The sequence below is a fragment of the Oncorhynchus gorbuscha genome, linkage group LG16 (assembly GCF_021184085.1).
Source record: "Oncorhynchus gorbuscha isolate QuinsamMale2020 ecotype Even-year linkage group LG16, OgorEven_v1.0, whole genome shotgun sequence".
In the NCBI taxonomy this organism is placed as follows: Eukaryota; Metazoa; Chordata; class Actinopteri; order Salmoniformes; family Salmonidae; genus Oncorhynchus; species Oncorhynchus gorbuscha.
The window spans coordinates 96,453,541-96,470,529 of NC_060188.1; the positions used below are offsets into that span (position 1 = coordinate 96,453,541).

General features: G+C 45.9%; 1 protein-coding gene across 2 annotated transcripts in view; it reads right to left on the reverse strand.

The window, feature by feature from the left end:
• LOC123999485 (paralemmin-2-like) overlaps positions 1-16,989 on the reverse strand; it is a 253,939-nt gene that overhangs the window by 68,562 nt on the left and 168,388 nt on the right. The window lies entirely within an intron of this gene.

Below are 16,989 nucleotides of genomic sequence, written 5' to 3' on the forward strand. Positions count from 1 at the left end.
GTGTGTGTGATGGTAGTTGCAGTGTGTGTGTGTGACGGTAGATGAAGTGTGTGTGACGGTAGTTGCAGTGTGTGTGAAGGTAGTTGCAGTGTGTGTGACGGTAGTTGCAGTGTGTGTGTGATGGTAGTTGAAGTGTGTGTGACGGTAGTTGAAGTGTGTGTGTGATGGTAGTTGAAGTGTGTGTGACGGTAGTTGAAGTGTGTGTGACGGTAGTTGCAGTGTGTGTGACGGTAGTTGACGTGTGTGTGACGGTAGTTGAAGTGTGTGTGTGACGGTAGTTGCAGTGTGTGTGACGGTAGTTGAAGTGTGTGTGACGGTAGTTGAAGTGTGTGTGACGGTAGTTGAAGTGTGTGTGACGGTAGTTGAAGTGTGTGTGTGACGGTAGTTGCAGTGTGTGTGACGGTAGTTGACGTGTGTGTGTGACGGTAGCTGAAGTGTGTGTGACGGTAGTTGAAGTGTGTGTGTGACGGTAGTTGCAGTGTGTGTGTGACGGTAGTTGAAGTGTGTGTGACGGTAGTTGAAGTGTGTGTGACGGTAGTTGAAGTGTGTGTGTGACGGTAGTTGCAGTGTGTGTGACGGTAGTTGCAGTGTGTGTGACGGTAGTTGAAGTGTGTGTGTGACGGTAGTTGAAGTGTGTGTGTGACGGTAGTTGAAGTGTGTGATGGTAGTTGAAGTGTGTGTGACGGTAGTTGAAGTGTGTGTGTGACGGTAGTTGACGTGTGTGTGTGACGGTAGTTGAAGTGTGTGTGACGGTAGTTGCAGTGTGTGTGACGGTAGTTGCAGTGTGTGTGACGGTAGTTGCAGTGTGTGTGACGGTAGTTGAAGTGTGTGTGTGACGGTAGTTGTAGTGTGTGTGTGATGGTAGTTGAAGTGTGTGTGTGACGGTATTTGCAGTGTGTGTGACGGTAGTTGAAGTGTGTGTGTGACGGTAGTTGTAGTGTGTGTGACGGTAGTTGAAGTGTGTGTGTGACGGTATTTGCAGTGTGTGTGTGACGGTAGTTGAAGTGTGTGTGTGACGGTAGTTGAAGTGTGTGTGTGACGGTAGTTGAAGTGTGTGTGTGACGGTAGTTGCAGTGTGTGTGACGGTAGTTGACGTGTGTGTGACGGTAGTTGAAGTGTGTGTGTGACGGTAGTTGCAGTGTGTGTAACGGTAGTTGCATTGTGTGTGACGGTAGTTGACGTGTGTGTGTGACGGTAGTTGAAGTGTGTGTGACAGTAGTTGCAGTGTGTGTGACGGTAGTTGACGTGTGTGACGGTAGTTGAAGTGTGTGTGTGACGGTAGTTGAAGTGTGTGTGTGACGGTAGTTGAAGTGTGTGTGTGACGGTAGTTGAAGTGTGTGTGTGACGGTAGTTGAAGTGTGTGTGTGACGGTAGTTGAAGTGTGTGTGTGACGGTAGTTGAAGTGTGTGTGTGACGGTAGTTGCAGTGTGTGTGACGGTAGTTGAAGTGTGTGTGTGACGGTATTTGCAGTGTGTGTGACGGTAGTTGCAGTGTGTGTGACGGTAGTTGAAGTGTGTGTGTGACGGTAGTTGCAGTGTGTGTGTGACGGTAGTTGCAGTGTGTGTGTGACGGTAGTTGAAGTGTGTGTGTGACGGTCGTTGCAGTGTGTGTGTGACGGTATTTGCAGTGTGTGTGACGGTAGTTGAAGTGTGTGTGACGGTAGTTGAAGTGTGTGTGTGACGGTAGTTGAAGTGTGTGTGACGGTAGTTGTAGTGTGTGTGATGGTAGTTGAAGAGTGTGTGTGACGGTAGTTGCAGTGTGTGTGACGGTAGTTGCATTGTGTGTGACGGTAGTTGAAGTGTGTGTGTGACGGTAGTTGTAGTGTGTGTGACGGTAGTTGAAGAGTGTGTGATGGTAGTTGAAGTGTGTGTGTGACGGTAGTTGCAGTGTGTGTGTGACGGTAGTTGAAGTGTGTGTGACGGTAGTTGAAGTGTGTGTGTGACGGTAGTTGCAGTGTGTGTGATGGTAGTTGAAGTGTGTGTGTGACGGTAGTTTCAGTGTGTGTGTGACGGTAGTTGAAGTGTGTGTGACGGTAGTTGAAGTGTGTGTTTGACGGTAGTTGCAGTGTGTGTGTGACGGTAGTTGCAGTGTGTGTGACGGTAGTTGCATTGTGTGTGACGGTAGTTGACGTGTGTGTGTGACGGTAGTTGAAGTGTGTGTGACGGTAGTTGCATTGTGTGTGACGGTAGTTGACGTGTGTGTGTGACGGTAGTTGAAGTGTGTGTGTGACGGTAGTTGAAGTGTGTGTGACGGTAGTTGCAGTGTGTGTGACGGTAGATGCAGTGTGTGTGACTGTAGTTGAAGTGTGTGTGTGACAGTAGTTGCAGTGTGTGTGACGGTAGTTGAAGTGTGTGTGTGACAGTAGTTGCAGTGTGTGTGTGACGGTAGTTGAAGTGTGTGTGACGGTAGTTGAAGTGTGTGTGTGACAGTAGTTGCAGTGTGTGTGTGACGGTAGTTGAAGTGTGTGTGTGACGGTAGTTGCAGTGTGTGTGTGACGGTAGTTGCATTGTGTGTGACGGTAGTTGCATTGTGTGTGACGGTAGTTGACGTGTGTGTGTGACGGTAGTTGAAGTGTGTGTGACGGTAGTTGCAGTGTGTGTGACGGTAGTTGCAGTGTGTGTGACGGTAGTTGAAGTGTGTGTGACGGTAGTTGCAGTGTGTGTGACGGTAGTTGCAGTGTGTGTGTGACGGTAGTTGCATTGTGTGTGACGGTAGTTGACGTGTGTGTGTGATGGTAGTTGAAGTGTGTGTGTGACGGTAGTTGAAGTGTGTGTGACGGTAGTTGCAGTGTGTGTGACGGTAGATGCAGTGTGTGTGTGACGGTAGTTGTAGTGTGTGACTGTAGTTGAAGTGTGTGTGTGACGGTAGTTGAAGTGTGTGTGATGGTAGTTGCAGTGTGTGTGTGACGGTAGTTGAAGTGTGTGTGACGGTAGTTGAAGTGTGTGTGTGACGGTAGTTGAAGTGTGTGTGTGACGGTAGTTGAAGTGTGTGTGTGACGGTAGTTGAAGTGTGTGTGACGGTAGTTGTAGTGTGTGTGACTGTAGTTGAAGTGTGTGTGACGGTAGTTGCAGTGTGTGTGTGACGGTAGTTGCAGTGTGTGTGACGGTAGATGAAGTGTGTGTGACGGTAGTTGAAGTGTGTGTGTGACGGTAGTTGCAGTGTGTGTGTGACGGTAGTTGCAGTGTGTGTGACGGTAGTTGAAGTGTGTGTGTGACTGTAGTTGAAGTGCGTGTGACGGTAGTTGCAGAGTGTGTGTGTGACGGTAGTTGAAGTGTGTGTGTGACTGTAGTTGAAGTGTGTGTGACGGTAGTTGCAGTGTGTGTGTGACGGTAGTTGCATTGTGTGTGACGGTAGTTGACGTGTGTGTGTGACGGTAGTTGAAGTGTGTGTGACGCTAGTTGAAGTGTGTGTGACGGTAGTTGCAGTGTGTGTGACGGTAGTTGCAGTGTGTGTGACGGTAGTTGCAGTGTGTGTGACGGTAGTTGAAGTTTGTGTGTGACGGTAGTTGCAGTGTGTGTGTGACGGTAGTTGCAGTGTGTGTGTGACGGTAGTTGACGTGTGTGTGTGACGGTAGTTGCAGTGTGTGTGACGGTAGTTTCAGTGTGTGTGTGACGGTAGTTGATGTGTGTGTGACGGTAGTTGAAGTGTGTGTGTGACGGTAGTTGCAGTGTGTGTGTGACGGAAGTTGAAGTGTGTGTGACGGTAGTTGAAGTGTGTGTGTGACGGTAGTTGCAGTGTGTGTGATGGTAGTTGAAGTGTGTGTGTGACGGTAGTTTCAGTGTGTGTGTGACTGTAGTTGAAGTGTGTGTGACGGTAGTTGCAGTGTGTGTGTGACGGTAGTTGCAGTGTGTGTGACGGTAGATGAAGTGTGTGTGACGGTAGTTGAAGTGTGTGTGTGACGGTAGTTGCAGTGTGTGTGTGACGGTAGTTGCAGTGTGTGTGACGGTAGTTGAAGTGTGTGTGTGACTGTAGTTGAAGTGCGTGTGACGGTAGTTGCAGAGTGTGTGTGTGACGGTAGTTGAAGTGTGTGTGTGACTGTAGTTGAAGTGTGTGTGATGGTAGTTGCAGTGTGTGTGTGACGGTAGTTGCATTGTGTGTGACGGTAGTTGACGTGTGTGTGTGACGGTAGTTGCAGTGTGTGTGACGGTAGTTGAAGTGTGTGTGTGACAGTAGTTGAAGTGTGTGTGACACTAGTTGAAGTGTGTGTGACGGTAGTTGCAGTGTGTGTGACGGTAGTTGCAGTGTGTGTGTGACGGTAGTTGCAGTGTGTGTGTGACGGTAGTTGCAGTGTGTGTGTGACGGTAGTTGCAGTGTGTGTGTGACGGTAGTTGACGTGTGTGTGTGACGGTAGTTGCAGTGTTTGTGACGGTAGTTGAAGTGTGTGTGTGACGGTAGTTGCAGTGTGTGTGACGGTAGTTGAAGTGTGTGTGACGGTAGTTGAAGTGTGTGTGGCGGTAGTTGCAGTGTGTGTGACGGTAGTTGTAGTGTGTGTGACGGTAGTTGCAGTGTGTGTGACGGTAGGTAGTTGCAGTGTGTGTGTGACAGTAGTTGAAGTGTGTGTGACGGTAGTTGAAGTGTGTGTGTGACGGTAGTTGCAGTGTGTGTGACGGTAGTTGAAGTGTGTGTGACGGTAGTTGAAGTGTGTGTGACGGTAGTTGAAGTGTGTGTGTGACGGTAGTTGCAGTGTGTGTGTGACGGTAGTTGAAGTATGTGTGATGGTAGTTGCAGTGTGTGTGACGGTAGTTGCAGTGTGTGTGTGACGGTAGTTGCAGTGTGTGTGACGGTAGTTGCAGTGTGTGTGTGATGGTAGTTGAAGTGTGTGTGTGACGGTAGTTGCAGTGTGTGTGATGGTAGTTGTAGTGTGTGTGTGACGGTAATTGCAGTGTGTGTGTGATGGTAGTTGAAGTTTGTGTGTGACGGTAGTTGAAGTGTGTGTGTGATGGTAGTTGAAGTGTGTGTGTGACGGTAGTTGCAGTGTGTGTGTGACGGTAGTTGCAGTGTGTGTGACGGTATTTGAAGTGTGTGTGTGATGGTAGTTGAAGTGTGTGTGTGACGGTAGTTGCAGTGTGTGTGACGGTAGTTGCAGTGTGTGTGTGACGGTAGTTGACGTGTGTGTGTGATGGTAGTTGAAGTGTGTAGTTGTTGCAGTGTGTGTGTGACGGTAGTTGAAGTGTGTGTGTGATGGTAGTTGAAGTGTGTGTGACGGTAGTTGCAGTGTGTGTGTGACGGTAGTTGAAGTGTGTGTGTGATGGTAGTTGAAGTGTGTGTGACGGTAGTTGCAGTGTGTGTGACGGTAGTTGAAGTGTGTGTGTGATGGTAGTTGAAGTGTGTGTGTGACAGTAGTTGCAGTGTGTGTGTGACGGTAGTTGAAGTGTGTGTGTGATGGTAGTTGAAGTGTGTGTGACGGTAGTTGCAGTGTGTGTGACGGTAGTTGAAGTGTGTGTGACGGTAGTTGAAGTGTGTGTGTGACGGTAGTTGAAGTGTGTGTGTGACGGTAGTTGCAGTGTGTGTGACGGTAGTTGAAGTGTGTGTGACGGTAGTTGCAGTGTGTGTGACGGTAGTTGAAGTGTGTGTGACGGTAGTTGAAGTGTGTGTGTGACGTTAGTTGAAGTGTGTGTGTGACGGTAGTTGTAGTGTGTGTGTGATGGTAGTTGAAGTGTGTGTGTGACGGTAGTTGAAGTGTGTGTGACGGTAGTTGAAGTGTGTGTGACGGTAGTTGAAGTGTGTGTGTGTGATGGTAGTTGCAGTGTGTGTGTGACGGTAGTTGAAGTGTGTGTGTGTGACGGTATTTACAGTGTGTGTGTGACGGTAGTTGAAGTGTGTGTGTGTGACGGTAGTTGCAGTGTGTGTGTGACGGTAGTTGCAGTGTGTGTGTGACGGTAGTTGAAGTGTGTGTGTGATGGTAGTTGAAGTGTGTGTGTGACGGTAGTTGCAGTGTGTGTGTGACGGTAGTTGCAGTGTGTGTGACGGTAGTTGCAGTGTGTGTGACGGTATTTGAAGTGTGTGTGTTATGGTAGTTGAAGTGTGTGTGTGATGGTAGTTGAAGTGTGTGTGTGACGGTAGTTGAAGTGTGTGTGTGACGGTAGTTGAAGTGTGTGTGATGGTAGTTGAAGTGTGTGTGTGATGGTAATTGAAGTGTGTGTGTGATGGTAGTTGAAGTGTGTGTGTGATGGTAGTTGAAGTGTGTGTGTGACGGTAGTTGAAGTGTGTGTGTGACGGTAGTTGAAGTGTGTGTGACGGTAGTTGAAGTGTGTGTGGCGGTAGTTGCAGTGTGTGTGACGGTAGTTGTAGTGTGTGTGATGGTAGTTGCAGTGTGTGTGTGACGGTAGTTGAAGTGTGTGTGACGGTAGTTGAAGTGTGTGTGTGACGGTAGTTGCAGTGTGTGTGACGGTAGTTGCAGTGTGTGTGATGGTAGTTGAAGTGTGTGTGTGACGGTAGTTGCAGTGTGTGTGACGGTAGTTGTAGTGTGTGTGTGACGGTAATTGCAGTGTGTGTGTGACGGTAGTTGAAGTTTGTGTGTGACGGTAGTTGAAGTGTGTGTGTGATGGTAGTTGAAGTATGTGTGTGACGGTAGTTGCAGTGTGTGTGTGACGGTAGTTGAAGTTTGTGTGTGACGGTAGTTGAAGTGTGTGTGTGACGGTAGTTGAAGTGTGTGTGTGACGGTAGTTGCAGTGTGTGTGACGGTAGTTGAAGTGTGTGTGACGGTAGTTGCAGTGTGTGTGACGGTAGTTGAAGTGTGTGTGACGGTAGTTGAAGTGTGTGTGTGACGTTAGTTGAAGTGTGTGTGTGACGGTAGTTGTAGTGTGTGTGTGATGGTAGTTGAAGTGTGTGTGTGACGGTAGTTGAAGTGTGTGTGACGGTAGTTGAAGTGTGTGTGACGGTAGTTGAAGTGTGTGTGTGTGACGGTAGTTGCAGTGTGTGTGTGACGGTAGTTGAAGTGTGTGTGTGTGACGGTATTTGCAGTGTGTGTGTGACGGTAGTTGAAGTGTGTGTGTGTGATGGTAGTTGCAGTGTGTGTGTGACGGTAGTTGCAGTGTGTGTGTGACGGTAGTTGAAGTGTGTGTGTGATGGTAGTTGAAGTGTGTGTGTGACGGTAGTTGCAGTGTGTGTGTGACGGTAGTTGCAGTGCGTGTGACGGTATTTGAAGTGTGTGTGTGATGGTAGTTGAAGTGTGTGTGTGACGGTAGTTGCAGTGTGTGTGACGGTAGTTGCAGTGTGTGTGACGGTATTTGAAGTGTGTGTGTGATGGTAGTTGAAGTGTGTGTGTGACGGTAGTTGAAGTGTGTGTGATGGTAGTTGAAGTGTGTGTGTGATGGTAGTTGAAGTGTGTGTGTGACGGTAGTTGCAGTGTGTGTGACGGTAGTTGCAGTGTGTGTGACGGTAGTTGCAGTGTGTGTGTGATGGTAGTTGAAGTATGTGTGACGGTAGTTGAAGTGTGTGTGACGGTAGTTGCAGTGTGTGTGTGACGGTAGTTGAAGTGTGTGTGACTGTAGTTGAAGTGTGTGTGATGGTAGTTGCGGTGTGTGTGTGACTGTAGTTGAAGTGTGTGTGACGGTAGTTGTAGTGTGTGTGTGACGGTAGTTGAAGTGTGTGTGTGACGGTAGTTGCAGTGTGTGTGTGACGGTAGTTGAAGTGTGTGTGTGACGGTAGTTGAAGTGTGTGTGTGATGGTAGTTGAAGTGTGTGTGACGGTAGTTGTAGTGTGTGTGTGATGGTAGTTGAAGTGTGTGTGTGACGGTAGTTGAAGTGTGTGTGTGATGGTAGTTGAAGTGTGTGTGTGACGGTAGTTGTAGTGTGTGTGTGATGGTAGTTGAAGTGTGTGTGTGACGGTAGTTGAAGTGTGTGTGACGGTAGTTGAAGTGTGTGTGTGACGGTAGTTGAAGTGTGTGTGACGGTACTTGAAGTGTGTGTGACCTCATTTGCAGTGTGTGTGACTGTAGTTGAAGTGTGTGTATGACGGTAGTTGAAGTGTGTGTGTGACGGTAGTTGAAGTGTGTGTGTGACGGTAGTTGAAGAGTGTGTGACGGTAGTTGAAGTGTGTGTGTGACGGTAGTTGAAGTGTGTGTGTGACGGTAGTTGAAGTGTGTGTGACGGTAGTTGAAGTGTGTGTGTGACGGTAGTTGAAGTGTGTGTGACGGTACTTGAAGTGTGTGTGACCTCATTTGCAGTGTGTGTGACTGTAGTTGAAGTGTGTGTGTGATGGTAGTTGAAGTGTGTGTGTGACGGTAGTTGAAGTGTGTGTGTGATGGTAGTTGAAGTGTGTGTGTGACGGTAGTTGTAGTGTGTGTGTGATGGTAGTTGAAGTGTGTGTGTGACGGTAGTTGAAGTGTGTGTGACGGTAGTTGAAGTGTGTGTGTGACGGTAGTTGAAGTGTGTGTGACGGTACTTGAAGTGTGTGTGACCTCATTTGCAGTGTGTGTGACTGTAGTTGAAGTGTGTGTATGACGGTAGTTGAAGTGTGTGTGTGACGGTAGTTGAAGTGTGTGTGTGACGGTAGTTGAAGAGTGTGTGACGGTAGTTGAAGTGTGTGTGTGACGGTAGTTGAAGTGTGTGTGACCTCATTTGCAGTGTGTGTGTGAAGTTAACTACAGTGTGTGTGCCATTAATTACAGTGTGTGTGATGTTAGTTGCATTGTGTGTGAGTGTAGTGGTAGAGTAGTGGAAGAGTAGAGTAGTGGTAGAGTAGTGGTAGAGTAGAGTAGTAGTAGTGGTAGAGTAGTGGTAGAGTAGAGTAGTGGTAGGGTAGAGTAGTGGTAGAGTAGAGTAGAGTAGTGGTAGAGTAGAGTAGTGGTAGAGTAGAGTAGTAGTAGGGTAGAGTAGTGGTAGAGTAGAGTAGTAGTAGGGTAGAGTAGTGGTAGAGTAGAGCTAGGGTAATGGTAGAGAAAAGTAATGGTAGAGTAGAGCTAGGGGTAATGGTAGAGAAAAGTAGTGGTAGAGTAGAGCTAGGGGTAATGGTACAGTAAAGTAGTAGTAGAGTAGAGCTAGGGTAATGGTAGAGAAAAGTAGTGGTAGAGTAGAGCTAGGGTAATGGTAGAGTAAAGTAGTGGTGGAGTAGTGTAGTGGTATAGTAGTGGTGGAGTAAAGTAGTGGTAGAGTAGCGGTTGAACAGTGCTGAAGTATTGGTAGAGTAGTGGTAGAGGAGTTGTATAATAGTGGTAGATGAGTGGTATTTTAGAGTAGTGGTCGAGTAGTGGTAGAGTACTGGCAGAGTAGAGTAGTTGTTGAGTAGTGTTAGAGTAGTGGTAGAGTAGAGTAGTGGTAGAGTAGTGGTAGATTAAAGTAGTTGCAGAGTAGTGTTAGGGTAGTGGTAGAGTACTGGCAGAGTAGAGTAGTTGTTGAGTAGTGTTAGAGTAGTGGTAGAGTAGTGGTACAGTAATGGTAGATTAGAGTAGTGGTAGAGTAGTGGTAGAATATTGGTAGAGTAGTGGTAGATTAAAGTAGTTGCAGAGTAGTGTTAGGGTAGTGGTAGATGGGTAGGGTAGGGTAGGGTAGGGTAGGGTAGGGTAAGGTAGGGTAGGGTAGGGTAAGGTAGGGTAGGGTAGGGTAAGGTAGGGTAGGGTAAGGTAGGGTAGGGTAGGGTAGGGTAAGGTAGGGTAGGTTAGGGTAGGTTAGTGGTAGATAGGTAGAGGTAGGGTAGTGGTAGATGGGTAGGGTAGGGTAAGGTAGGGTAAGGTAAGGTAAGGTAGGGTAGGGTAGGGTAGGGTAGGGTAGGTTAGTGGTAGGGTAGGGTAGGGTAGGGTAAGGTAGGGTAAGGTAAGGTAAGGTAAGGTAGGGTAGGGTAGGGTAGGGTAGGGTAGGGTAGGGTAGGGTAGGGTAGGGTAGGGTAGGTTAGTGGTAGATAGGTAGAGGTAGGGTAGATGTAGAGTTGTGTTAGAGTAGAGTGGTGGTAGAGTAGAGTAGATGTAGCTTAGAGGTAGAGTAGGGTAGAGTAGAGTAGAGGTTGAGTAGTGTAGAGTAGAGGTAGAGTAGAGGTAGAGTGGAGTAGAGTAGATAAGAGATAACGTAGTGGTAGAGTAAAGGTATAGTAGTTGTAGAGTAATGGTAGATTAGTGGTGTAGTAGTGGTTGAGTAGTGGATTATTAGTTGTGGAGTAGTGGTAGAATAGTACTTAAGTAGCGGTAGAGTGGTGGTAGAGGAGTGGTATAGTATTGGTATAGTAGTTGTAGAGTAATGGTAGAGTAGTGGTTTTGTTGTGATAGAGTAGTGGTATAGTAGTTGTAGATTCGTTTTAGAGTAGGGGTAGCATAGTGGGAGAGTAGAGTAGTGGGATAGTATTGTAGCACAAGAGTAGAGTAGTGGGATAGTATTGTAGCACAAGAGTAGAGTAGTGGTAGAGGCAAAGCAGTGTTAGAGTAGTGGTAGAGTAGGGAAGTGGTAGAGTAGAGTAGTGCTAGAGCGAGTAGTTGTAGAGTAGAATTGTGGTGGAGTAGTGGTAGAGTAGTAGTAGAATAGAGTAGTTGTAGAGTAGAGAAGTGGTAGAGTAGTGGTATAGTAGAGTAGTGGTAGAGTAGTGGTATAGTAGTTGTAGAGTAGAGTAGTGGTATGGTAGTGGTTGAGTAGTGGTATAGTAGTTGTAGAGTAGAGTAGTGGTATGGTAGTGGTAGAGTAGTGGTATAGTAGAGTAGTGGTAGAGTAGTGGTATAGTAGTTGTAGAGTAGAGTAGTGGTATGGTAGTGGTTGAGTAGTGGTATAGTAGTGGTATAGTAGTGGTGGTAGAGTAGAGGTGGAGTAGTGGTAGAGTAGAGGTGGAGTCGTGGTAGAGTAGTGATGGCATATTGGTATAGTAGTAGTGGTAGAGTAGTGGTTGAATGGTGGTATAGTAGTGGTATAGTAGTGGTACAGTAGTGGTATTGAAGATTGGTGGTAGAGTAGAGTAGTGGTAGTGTAGTGGTATAGTTGTGGTAGAGTAGTGGTAGAGTAGAGGTATGGTAGTGGTAGAGTAAAGTAGTGGTTGAGTAGTGTTAGAGTAGTGTTAGAGTAGTGGTAGAGTAGAGTAGTTGTTAAGTAGTGTTAGAGTAGTGGTAGAGTAGAGTAGTTGTTGAGTTGTGTTCGAGTAGTGTTAGAGTAGTGGTAGAGTAGTAGTAGAATAGATTAGTTGTAGAGTAGAGTAGTGGTATAGTAGTTGTAGAGTAGAGTTGTTGTAGTGGTAGAGCAGTGGTATAGTAGTGGTATAGTAGTGGTATAGTATTGGTGGAATAGTTGTATAGTAGTGGTAGTAGAGTAGAGGTGGAGTAGTGGTTGAATAGTGGTATAGTAGTAGAGTTGTTTTAAATTAGTGGTAGAGGAGTGGTAGAGTAGAGCTAGGGTAATGGTAGAGTAAAGTAGTGGTAGAGTAGTGTAGTGGTATAGTAGTGGTAGAGTAGTGGTAGAGTAGTGGTAGAGTAGTGGTTGAACAGTGCTGAAGTATTGGTAGAGTAGTGGTAGAGGAGTTGTATAGTAGTGGTAGATTAGTGGTATTGTAGAGTAGTGGTCGAGTAGTGGTAGAGTAGTGGTAGAGTAGAGTAGTTGTTGATTAGTGTTAGAGTAGAGTAGTGGAAGAGTAGTGGTAGAGTAGTGGTAGATTAGAGTATTGGTTGAGTAGTGGTAGATTAGAGTAGTTGTAGAGTAGTGTTAGGGTAGAGGTAGGGTAGTGGTAGATAGGTAGGGTAGGGTAGTGGTAGATAGGTAAAGGTAGGGTAGAGGTAGATATAGAGTAGAGTACAGTAGAGGTAGAGTAGAGTAGAGGTAGAGGTAGAGGTAGAGTAGGGTAGAGTTGAGGTAGAGTAGAGGTAGAGTAGAGGTAGGGTAGGGTAGAGGTAGAGTAGAGTAGAGTAGAGTAGAGGTAGAGTAGAGGTAGAGTAGGGTAGAGTAGAGGTAGAGTAGAGTAGATGTAGAGTACAGGTAGAGTAGAGTAGAGTAGAGTAGAGTAGAGTAGAGTAGAGTAGAGTAGAGTAGAGTAGTGGTAGTGGTAGATTAGAGTAGTGTTAGAGTAGTGGTAGATTAGAGTAGAGTAGAGGTAGAGTAGAGGTAGTGTAGAGGTAGAGTAGAGGTCGAGTAGAGTAGAGGTAGGGTAGAGGTAGGGTAGAGGTAGAGTAGAGGTAGAGTAGAGGTAGAGTAGAGGTAGTGTAGAGGTAGAGTAGAGTAGAGGTAGAGTAGTAGGTAGGGTAGAGGTAGAGTAGAGTAGAGTAGAGGTAGAGTAGAGGTAGAGTAGGGTAAAGTAGAGGTAGAGTAGAGTAGATGTAGAGTACAGGTAGAGTAGAGTAGAGTAGAGTAGAGTAGAGTAGAGGTAGTGGTAGATTAGAGTAGTGGTAGATTAGAGTAGAGTAGAGGTAGAGTAGAGGTAGTGTAGAGGTAGAGTAGAGGTCGAGTAGAGTAGAGGTAGGGTAGAGGTAGGGTAGAGGTAGAGTAGAGGTAGAGTAGAGGTAGAGTAGAGGTAGTGTAGAGGTAGAGTAGAGTAGAGGTAGAGTAGAGGTAGAGGTAGAGTAGAGGTAGAGTAGAGGTAGAGTAGAGTAGAGGTAGAGTAGAGGTAGAGTAGAGGTAGAGGTAGAGTAGAGTAGTGGTAGATTAGAGTAGAGTAGAGGTAGAGTAGAGGTCGAGTAGAGTAGAGTGAGGGTAGAGGTAGAGTAGAGTAGAGGTAGAGTAGAGGTAGAGGTAGATATAGAGTAGAGTACAGTAGAGGTAGAGTAGAGTAGAGGTAGAGGTAGAGGTAGAGGTAGAGTAGGGTAGAGTTGAGGTAGAGTAGAGTAGAGGTAGAGTAGAGTAGAGGTAGGGTAGGGTAGAGTAGAGTAGAGTAGTAGAGTAGAGGTAGAGTAGAAGTAGGGTAGAGTAGAGGTAGAGTAGAGGTAGGTAGAGGTAGAGGTAGATTAGAGTAGAGGTAGAGTAGAGTAGAGGTAGAGTAGAGTAGAGGTAGAGTAGAGGTAGTGTAGAGGTAGAGTAGAGTAGAGGTAGAGTAGAGGTAGAGGTAGAGTAGAGGTAGAGTAGAGTAGAGTAGAGTAGAGGTAGAGTAGAGTAGAGATAGAGTAGAGATAGAGTAGAGGTAGAGTAGAGTAGAGGTAGAGTAGAGGTAGAGTAGAGTAGAGTAGAGTAGAGATAGAGTAGAGGTAGGGTAGAGGTAGAGTAGAGTAGAGGTAGAGTAGAGGTAGAGTAGAGTAGAGTAGAGTAGAGTAGAGTAGAGTAGAGTAGTGGTAGATTAGAGTAGTGTTAGAGTAGTGGTAGATTAGAGTAGAGTAGAGGTAGAGTAGAGGTAGTGTAGAGGTAGAGAGAGGTCGAGTAGAGTAGAGGTAGGGTAGAGGTCGAGTAGAGGTAGAGTAGATGTAGTGTAGAGGTAGAGTAGAGGTCGAGTAGAGTAGAGGTAGAGTAGAGGTAGGGTAGAGGTAGAGTAGAGGTCGAGTAGAGTAGAGTAGAGGTAGAGTAGAGGTAGGGTAGAGGTAGAGTAGAGTAGAGGTAGAGTAGAGGTAGAGTAGAGTAGAGGTAGAGTAGAGGTAGTGTAGAGGTAGAGTAGAGTAGAGGTAGAAAGTAGAGGTAGAGTAGAGTAGAGGTAGAGTAGAGGTAGAGTAGAGTAGAGGTAGAGTAGAGGTAGAGTAGAGGTAGAGGTAGAGTAGAGTAGAGGTAGAGTAGAGGTAGAGTAGAGTGAGGGTAGAGGTCGAGTAGAGTAGAGTGAGGGTAGAGGTGGAGTAGAGTAGAGGTAGAGTAGAGGTAGAGGTAGATATAGAGTAGAGTACAGTAGAGGTAGAGTAGAGTAGAGGTAGAGGTAGAGGTAGAGTAGGGTAGAGTTGAGGTAGAGTAGAGGTAGAGTAGAGGTAGGGTAGGGTAGAGGTAGAGTAGAGGTAGAGTAGAGGTAGAGTAGGGTAGAGTAGAGGTAGAGTAGAGTAGAGGTAGAGTAGAGGTAGATAGAGGTAGAGTAGAGGTAGAGTAGAGTAGAAGTAGAGTAGAGGTAGAGTAGAGGTAGGGTAGAGTAGAGGTAGAGTAGAGGTAGGGTAGAGGTAGAGGTAGATTAGAGTAGAGGTAGAGTAGAGGTAGAGTAGAGTAGAGGTAGAGTAGAGGTAGAGTAGGGTAGAGTGGAGGTAGAGTAGAGTAGAGGTAGAGTAGAGGTAGAGTAGAGGTAGAGGTAGAGGTAGAGTAGAGATAGAGTAGAGTAGAGTAGAGGTAGAATAGAGTAGAGATAGAGTAGATTAGAGGTAGAGTAGAGGTAGAGTAGGGAATTGTAGTGTAGTGCAAAGTTGAGGTAGAGTAGTGTCCTGATTTTGGAAGAAGTGTTAGAGAAAGAGTCATAGCAAAGACAAAGGAGGAAGGACACAGTGGAGAAATCTGTTTATTAGACGAGTTAATTTACCATACAGAGGGAGATAGATAGAGATTCACTACTACAACAGACCACTGGCTGACTGACTGACTGGCAGGCTGGCTGACAGGCTGGCTGGCTGACTGACTGGCAGGCTGGCTGACAGAAGAACGGAGGTGAATGTGTTTGTGAGATATTAAAGAGTGTGAGTGATGATCCTGCATTCAGAAAAAGGAACCGGGACGGTGAAACAAAATCAAATGACTCCTCAGCTTTATGAAAAATGAGTTAGTTTGTTGTTGTTAGTTTTGGGTTGAAAAGTGGTTTGTTTCAAGGTTGTTGTTGAATATGTCCCAGTACGTTAGCTTTAGACAGAGAGGCAGTTGTTTCACCACAGTAGACATTCTATACACATCTCAGAAGCTCTGTTGGTTCTGAAACCTTATGACTGTGTCCTATTCCCTATGTCGTGCACTACTTTACACCAGAGCACTATTCCCTATATAGTACACTACTTTAGACCAGAGCCCTATGGAACCCTATTCCCTATATAGTCCACTACTTTAGACCAGAGCCCTATGGAACCCTATTCCCTATATAGTGCACTACTTTAGACCAGATCCCTATGGAACCCTATTCTCTATATAGTGCACTACTTTAGACCAGAGCCTTATGGAACCCTATTCCCTATATAGTGCACTACTTTAGACCAGATCCCTATGGAACCCTATTCCCTATATAGTACACTACTTTAGACCAGAGCCCTATGGAACCCTATCCCCTATATAGTACACTACTTTAGACCAGAGCCCTATGGAACCCTATCCCCTATATAGTACACTACTTTAGACCAGAGCCCTATGGAACCCTATCCCTATATAGTGCACTACTTTAGACCAGAGCCCTATAGAACCCTATTCCTATATAGTACACTACTTTAGACCAGAGCCCCACAATACTTGTAAACTAAGGTCTGCCATAGACTGGACCTCAAGTTGACCCTCAGCACAACTCTCACTACACTACGTCACATTATCAACCCAATGACATGTTATAACTCTCACTACACTACGTCACATTATCAACCCAATGACATGTTATAACTCTCACTGCACTACGTCACATTATCAACCCAATGACATGTTATAACTCTCACTACACTACGTCACATTATCAACCCAATGACATGTTATAACTCTCACTACACTGTGTCACATTATCAACTATGTCACATTATCAACCCAGTGACATGTTATAACCCTCACTACACTACGTCACATTATCAACCCAATGACATGTTATAACCCTCACTACACTGTGTCACATTATCAACTATGTCACATTATCAACCCAGTGACATGTTATAACCCTCACTACACTACGTCACATTATCAACCCAATGACATGTTATAACCCTCACAACACTGTGTCACATTATCAACTATGTCACATTATCAACCCAGTGACATGTTATAACCCTCACTACACTACGTCACATTATCAACCCAATGACATGTTAAAACTCTCACTACACTGTGTCACATTATCAACCCAATGACATGTTATAACTCTCACTACACTATGTCACATTATCAACCCAATGACATGTTATAACCCTCACTACACTATGTCACATTATCAACCCAATGATGTGCTGTAACCCTCACTACACTATGTCAAATGTTATAACCCTTACTACACTATGTCACATTGTTAACCCAATGACATGTTATAACCCTCACTACACTATGTCACATTATCAACCCAATGATGTGCTGTAACCCTCACTACACTATGTCACATGTTATAACCCTTACTACACTATGTCACATTATCAACCCAATGACATGTTATAACCCTCACTACACTACATCACATGGTTATGCATAATCACCCAACCACAGAGCCAGTCCGAATCACCCAACCACAGAGCCAGTCCTAATCGTCCAACCACAGAGCCAGTCCTAATCACCCAACCACAGAGCCAGTTCTAATCACCCAACCACAGAGCCAGTCCTAATCTCCCAACCACAGAGCCAGTCCTAATCACCCAACCACAGAGCCAGTCCTAATCTCCCAACCACAGAGCCAGTCCTAATCACCCAACCACAGAGCCAGTCCTAATCGTCCAACCACAGAGCCGGTCCTAATCACCCAACCACAGAGCCAGTCCTAATCACCCAACATCAGAGCCGGTCCTAATCACCCAACCACAGAGCCAGTCCTAATCGGCCAACATCAGAGCCAGTCCTAATCGCCCAACCACAGAGCCGGTCCTAATCGGCCAAATTCAGAGCCAGTCCTAATCGCCCAACATCAGAGCCAGTCCTAATCGCCCAACATCAGTGCCCAACCTCACTAATACTCTTGTTGCTGAATGGAAGTCCCCGCAGCAATGTTCCAACATCTAGTGGAAAACCTTCCCAGAAGAGTGGAGGCTGTAATAGCAGCAATGTTCCAACATCTAGTGGAAAGCCTTCTCAGAAGAGTGGAGGCTGTTATAGCAGCAAATGGGGGGACCAACTCCATATTAATGCCCATGATTATGGAATGAGATGTTCAACGAGCTGGTGTCCACATACTATTGGTCATGTAGTGTATAAAGTGTTTAGGAGTGGCTGATAGATAATGTTCAGGAGTGGCTGATAGATAGCGTTCAGTAGTGGCTGATAGATAGCGTTCAGTAGTGGCTGATAGATGTTGTTCAGGAGTGGCTGATAGATAGTGTTC